The 7,727-nt window shown below is 46.5% G+C and overlaps 1 pseudogene; it reads left to right on the top strand.

Annotated features, from left to right (window-relative positions):
• Window positions 1-839: 839 nt before the first annotated feature.
• On the top strand, window positions 840-2,159 carry LOC116903019 (annotated as a pseudogene).
• Window positions 2,160-7,727: the final 5,568 nt, after the last annotated feature.

Consider the following 7,727-nt stretch of genomic DNA (forward strand, 5'->3'; position numbering starts at 1 on the left):
AGCAAGCACAAGGCCCTGGGTTCGGTCCCCAGCTCCGAAAAAAAAAAAGAAAAGAAAAAAGAAAAAAGCTTGCAAAACTAGCTGAGCAGTTGGAAAATTGAGCATGGAAATGGAGGGACCTGAGAAAGAAAAAGTGACTGAAATGGGAAAATAGATGGGGTTACTCTGCTCTCTCTTTTCTGAAAGTCTTGTAGAGTTGGAAGTACAACTGGAGAACTTGTGGGTGGAGATGGAAACACTTGGAAAGGGAAGAGCAGTGTAGAAGAGAGAACAAAAGGACTCTGTCCTGGTGACGTGCAAGAGAGCAGTAGGAAAGAAGGAAAGACTGGTGGAGGGCAGTCGAATCAGAGAAAAGCTGCGAAATCAGGAGAACAAAACTGAAACAGCCTGATATAAAGGAAAGGATTAATCTTGAACCAACCTGCTGCCATACTTAAAGGAGGGGCCAGAGTTATAAGATCTTCACCAGCTTTCCCAGTATTTGTATAGCATATGCTATATATATGGAACAAGGTTATGATGAGATAGGATGGTAGTCTATAGAATAGATGTAGGGTGTTTTAAAGAGACCATATTTCATATGGGATGCACTTGCCTTATGTGAAACAAACTCTAAATAACTGGGATAGTCAAAATACTATTATTCTGCAAGACTGGAAGAGATTGGTAACGGCTATACTAGAGGCTGGTCAGTTGGTGCAGTGGTTAACATGGTGGAGGGAAGAAACTGAAATATTGAACAGTGAAATAGAACAAGGGGCTTTTCCATGCTACCCAGGGACTGGCCCATAAGATGTTGTTCTTGGTTCCCGTTGTAACTTAAAGGGGAAACTTACATGATGTCTGGAGCCCTTGATGTCCTGCAGCTTATGGAGGAAGATGTCCTCAAATTGCTCGCTGCAGGAACCCACTTACGTGGCACCAACCTTGACTTTCAGGTGGAGCAGCACATCTACAAAAGGAAAGGTGATGTTATAATCTGAAGAGGACCTGGGAGAAGCTGTTACTTACTGCTTGCACTATTGTTGCCTGTGGGATGATGTCACAGGTGAGGCAGGTACAAGATAGAATGAGGCCTGTCATTGGACGAGAAGGAAGGATGGGCGGGAGAAAAGTTTGAGGGAGGGGAGGAGACTGGGACGGAAAGGACAGCAGAGGGGAGACGAGAGAGTAGCCGCGGGTCAACACCGAGGCTGATGCTAAGATTCCACGCTGTACCTTTACAAGTTGTTATGAATGTTCTTAAGGGATGGATGTGTACAGGGTATTGTACGTTTAGGTGGGCAATTATATCTTATCTATTGGATCAAAGGGTTGTGTGTTCATTCATGTATCGATTTAAGTGTAGGAAAGTATGTGGCCGCTAGAGACACTGGGCCACCTCGGAATTGGGATGTGTTTCTGCCAAGATATCTAGCAGATATCTTGGGCACTGCGGTGACCGATCTAGTGTAGGATAAAAGACAGCATTTTATTTTTATATTTTTACAACAACAGTTGCCATTGAGAACCCTGCTGACATCAGCGTCATCTCCTCCAGGAACACCGGCCAGCGAGCTGTGTTGGAGTTCACTGCTGCCCCGGGAGCCACTCCAATGGCTGGTCGCTTTGCACCTGGGACCTTCACTAACCAGATCTTCAGGGAGCCATGGCTTCTAGTGGTGACTGATCCCAGGGCTGACCACCAGCCCCTCACAGCCCCTCTTATGTCAACCTGCCCACCATTGCTCTGTGTAACACAAATTCTCCTCTGTGCTATGTGGACATTGCCATCCCATGCAACGACAAGGGAGCTCACTCAGTGGGTCTGATGTGGTGGATGCTGGCCCGGGAAGTACTGCGCATGCGAGGTACTATCTCCCGTGAGCACCCGTGGGAGGTTATGCCTGATCTTTACTTCTACAGAGACCCAGAGGAGACTAAGGAGGAGCGAGCTGCTGCTGAGAAGGCTGTGACCAAGGAGGAGTTCCGGGGTGAACGGACCTCACCAGCTTCTGAGTTCATTGCTGCTCAGCCTGATGTGGCCGACTGGTCTGAGGGTATGCACACAGAAGACTGCAGTGACTTCTGCAGTGAAGAAGCCCAGCCACCGAGGATTGGTCAGCAACTACCACGAAAAGGCCAGTGAGTGGATTGGATCCAGCACTGATTGGTCCTGAGTTGCTCTGCAGAGACCTGAGCAAAGGGGGGAAAGGTGGAAGGAAAATAAAGTTTCTAAAAGCTGGGGGTGGGGTGGGGAAATAGAGTGGACCGGAGAGATGGCTCAGTGGTTAAGAGCACTGACTGCTCTTCCAGAGGTCCTGATTTCAATTCCCAGCAACCACATGGTGGCTCACAGCCATCTGTAATGGGATCCGATGCTCTCTTCTGGTGTGTCTGAAGACTGCTACAGTGTACTCATATAAATAATATAAATAAAATAAATAAATCTTTTTAAAAAAAGGAAATAGAGCAAGGGGATGAAGATAGTAAAAGACTAGTTGCTGGCTGAAGGGCAGTACTCTGATACACAAGAACAGATCTAATTGATGGCATTACTATAGAACAGCGTCGCTTAGTGGTGTTAAGAGCTTGGGACAAGGTTGAGGAACCTGGGAAAAAGTCCACCTCATTTACAAAGATTATACAAGGCTCTCACTAATTTTTAATTTCTTTTTTTCACAAAGATTAGTCTTAGCTGTGAACAAAGCCTTATCGAACACTGATGTAAGACAGACATTGATAGAAACCTTGGTGTTTGAAAGTGTGAATACTGACTATAAAAAAGCTATTAGGCCATTAAAGGCATGAGGAGTGCTTGTGGATGAATGGACAAGGGACAGGACTGACATTGGTTCTAATGTGTACCGTGCCATTGGCCAAGCTGGAGCTAGAGGTTTCCAGTATCAACGTGCCCAGTGCTTTAATTGCGAACAATGCATCTCCAAGGACAATGGTTCTTCTAAATAAGAACCAGAAAGATGGCCCAGACCTCCAGGGGTGTGCAGGCGTTATGGCAAAGGCTGCCATTGGACCAATGAGTGTAGGTCCAAAAGAGATACTCAAATTAGGTTCTCGCTGTCTGGAAAACAAACTTGGGAGCCTGGTTCACAGACCCCCTAGCAAAACTTACAAGCCATTTCAGCCAAGGAGTGACGTGTAGACTAAAACCCTCCACTCAGCTTGGCGCTAGACTTGACCACAGGTAGACATCTTACTCTGCCCCCGAAACTCAATGTTATAAAGTAGCTGCTGGAGGTGATCGTTCTTTGTCCTTGGAGACAGTAGGGATGGCCTTGGGAAGAGGTGGATTCACTTCCCAGGTTTCACTGTGCATCCAAGAATCGTAGACGAAGACTGTTTCCCTACATCAAAGGTAAAGCCTCTCCAGTAGAAAGAACAGGAGGGTTTGGAAGGACTGGAAAATGTGTGTTCTGATGATCAAAGGCCAAAATTAAAATCACAAATAAATGGTATTGAAATAGAATATTTGGTGGACACAGGAGCTGCTGTGACTATCATCTCATAAACATCTTGGAATTCAGAACGGCACTTCAGAAGGTTTATACCCAGTTTCCAGGAATTAGAAAGTTATCTCAGATAAAACAGGATATGTGATGGGTTAAATGTGTGGGACCAAAATGCCAAACAGGAAAGTTAAAGCCTTACGTGGACACCCATAAATTTATGAGGAAGGGATCTTTAACAACAGTGAGGTACTCAGATTACTATCCCTGCAATCCCAGAGACAGCTGGTGATTAAACGGGGAGTGAATTGGTAGTGTTCCTGCAGAGGCATTGATAGAAGTTATCAAAAACAAGCCCAGGCCGTGCCAATTGCCCAAACACAGGACATAATAGGGATTGAGTTTCCAAATTCATAGGGGGACAAGTTATTGAATTACTGATGGCCCTACCCTTAAAATGGTTGACTGATAAAGCAGGGTGTATAGAGCAGTGGCCATTAACTAAGGAGAAATCACAGGCACTAGAGGTGCAGCATACAGAAGAATCTACCAGTCCTTGGAATTTGTCAATACCTTATATAAATGGGAAATAGATGGTGTTAACAGACTTGATCCTGGTGTCTAGAGTAATCCGACCAATAGGTCTGTTACACCCTAGATTCCTTTATCTTCTTTATTACCTAAGGCATGGCCTACAATAGTAATTGACTTGAAAGACTGCTTTTAAATTATCCCCTTGCGAGAGCAATTTAAAGAAAAATTGTTTTCACAGTGCCTACTGTCGACCTGTAAACAGATGTCTGTGGAAAGTTCTTCAACAGGAAAAGAAAAGCTATTGATTGATACATCAAAACTGGCAAAGATTAGAGCAGGAGAGGTCTCCTGAAAACATTGGCCACTGACTTGAAAAGCACTTATTTCATTGAAAATGCCTCTGTTTATAATTTCCTGCTACACACTGAACAATTAATGACTTAAAACAGAGGGGGTGTGTGGGGACTTTTTTTTTCCTTAGAATTCTTGAGTTTTGGTTTCTTTAAAAAGCACAGAAGTATTGTAAGAATGTCCTTTCATTTTAATCCCGGGCGTAGGGATGTGGGGAAGCTTCGGACTATCCACAGCTGACTGTGATGTTCCTCGGGCTCTAGCAGAAGTGTGGTTTGGCCAACTGCAGATAATTTCTGTGACCGGGTGATTTTTGGAGTTCCAGAAACTTCCCAGAGGGTGTATAAATACTAGAGCCCCGTCAGCATGGGAGTGGGTGCTTGCCGGTTGTTGAGGGAGGTTGGTTAGAGAGGATAGTAGCTTTGGTCAAAGAAGAAACAAAAGGAAAGATATTAGATTCAGGGATCCACCCCTCCCCACCACATCCTTTCTCACCTGGGGCTGGAGGTGAAACCAGGAGGATAAAGGTTAGGAAAGAGAAGGCTCCACAAAGTAGCAAAGACCAGCTACAAAGCACATTTTCAGTTTGCTTTCATGGTCATTAGGGTTTAAATATAAAAATGCTGGCTGGGGTTGTGTCCCAGTCAGGAGAGTGAGTGCCCAGTGTACACAACATCCTGGGGACAAGTCCCCCTCATTGTATAAAGTGAGCACAGTGGTGTGTGCACTCTGGAGGTGGAACGTAGACCAAAATTCAAGGTCATCCTTGGCTACATCGTGAGTTGAGCTAGCCTGTGCTATGTGGGCCCTGTCTTCAAAGTGGGGAGGGAAGCTGGAGAGACGACTTAACAGCTAAGAACACTTGCTGCTCTTCCAGAGGACCAGAGCTTGGGTCCCAGCACCCTCTGTCAGGGGGACCCTCTGTCAGGGGGAATCGGACAATACCTTCCGGCCTCCCGTGACCCTCACAAATATGTTCATCCCCACACAGAGGCACACATGTATACACACATGAATAAAAATAAAATCTTTTAAAAAGTAAAGAAGAAAGGTAAGTACTTTACAGGATACAATTCTTCCAGATGAATCAAGGCCTTTTCCTGGATTTGTTAAATATTGAACAACTAGCTGGAGAGTCCAGTGGAGCTGATAAGCATGTTTGCCTTGGCAAAGGGACACCCCCAGCTCCCCGCTTCCCTGGCTTTTCATCCATTGCAGACCGATGTGCCTGGTGGGGGCTGTAATCCCCCATTCACCTCTCTGCAACTGCCTAACAGAGTCTCAGATGACAACAGCTGCTGCTGGAGGTCAGAAAAACAACTGCAGAAAATGAGAATTACCAGAGCGAAGAGTCTGTCGTCTAACGCCAAAACCTTTCCCGTGAGGCTTGGGGCCACCGCCAGGCAGGGTGGATGTGCTCTGGACCGTTATCCTGCACCTTGGACAGTCATCAAATAGAAGGAAAGTTCATGACTGTGCTAAAATCTGGCCTTTCTTCTTTCATTCACTTATTCATTGTCTTTGTGTGGTAAATTCTAACTGAGTCCCTTCTCTGTTGCAGACACTGCTGAGTGCTGGGGTCACAGAACAAGGGATGTAGTTGATTAAGTCGGGCAGGGAGTCACAGAAAGCCAACGAGTATAAAGCCAGGTTGCCGAGGGCTACGGGACATGTACCAGTCTAGGGAAACCCACTCCCCAAGCTCGGGGCACTGGAGAAGCACCAGCCACAACCTTGCTGCTGAATAATAGAATCGCTTACGATCAGAGCCCACAACAGAAATGGTGGCTGGTGGGGACAGACAATTCCCAGACTAATGGGAAATAGAGCATGAAACTGAGACTAACTCTGAGACCCCATGGTGTTGGGGGCATCCAGGGGAACCGAGTCCCTCTCTTCAGCTCTCTGGATCGCTCACTGCCTCTTCCCTGCTTGCTCTGCGTCTGGGGGACTGCCCTTACGGGATATACCTATAACCACCCCAACTTCTAGCCTGTGGTTGCTTGGACCAGCGGAAACCACACCAGAAACTGGACTTGCAGAATGGAACCTATTCCTTCCATGCCTTCCTGCTTTGCTGGTGGGTGGCCTTGTCCTGACTGGGTTTTTCATGCCTCACAGAGCCTGGTGGCTTCCACTCTAACCCACCACCACCTCTTCGTCTTGCTCAAGGCAAGGTCAGAAGGTATCTGGATGTCACTAACTCCAGGTCCCCCTGCTCCCACCCTTGTAAACAGCTCAGTAGTGATCTTTCCTCAAATTACTTAAGTGACCTAAATTGCGGGTGTCGGGACCCCGATGAACGTGCATCTCGTTTGGGGGCTGGGATCATTTCGTTGTCTTTTATGTTTTGATGGTTCTCTATAATAACCGCCTTTGGCAGTGTGTGGTCAACACACAGCTCCTTATTTTCTGTGAGAACCACCTCTAAATCACAGGCTGGCTCAAGGTCCACATCTGTGCCAAGTGCCCATAATCGACTGGACTAAAGGCCAGAGGTCAACTAAGCTAAGCAGATGTGCTATCCTAGAGCCCCAGCAAGACTGTGGATCGCTGTCAGCTTTGGCAAATCAATCTTACAAACAAATAAACAAGCAAACACGGCATGGCTAAGGAGTGAGAGGAGGCTGATCTTGGTTGTCAGTTTGACTACCGCTGCCATTAACTAAGTCCCAAGCTGCTGGGCACACACGTGAGGAATCATATTATTTGAAGCAAGAAGACCCACCCTTGCCCTGGTAGCTCCCTCCGGTGGCATCCTAGATGAAAAAGGCAGCTGGCTGGCAAGTCCACCCATTGCTGTGAGGCATTTCTTGACCTGTATTAGAACCCACCGGATTCCAGCATAGACTGAAGACCATCAGCTCTCCGGGACTCCTCCGGGACCCCTGTATCACACCGGGACTCATCAGCGTCACGGTCTGTGTAACTACAAGGTTTGTGGCCTTTCCATCATGAGACAGCCATTGCCTGGACTGCACCCTGTAAAGCGGTCTCCTCCCCCAGTGTGTGCAGATGTCTGTATAGTCGCTCTATAAGTGACTCCTGACTAATGCACCTACCTCCATTTGCACCTGAGCCAGGCTGTCTTTAAGGTTCTAACCCAGTAAGTACCACAACCCTGTCGTTACACTTAACCTTCCGCACATTTTAAGTTGAATTCTGCGACTCACAGTGAGATGACAAAAAATAATTATCATTTTCAGAAGTAGGAAATAGTAGTTGATAGATTTTAATGTTTATCTTTACATTTTGGAGTGATTATAGACTCACCATAAAAATACCCGCCCCTCCCCCACCAAACGTACAAAGAGTCTTGGTACCTTTCCCAGTATTGAACTCCTATCCTGTACCTACAGTTCAATGTGAACACCAGGAAACAGGGCTGAGATAACT

This window comes from Rattus rattus, chromosome 6, assembly GCF_011064425.1.
Source record: "Rattus rattus isolate New Zealand chromosome 6, Rrattus_CSIRO_v1, whole genome shotgun sequence".
Taxonomy (NCBI): Eukaryota; Metazoa; Chordata; class Mammalia; order Rodentia; family Muridae; genus Rattus; species Rattus rattus.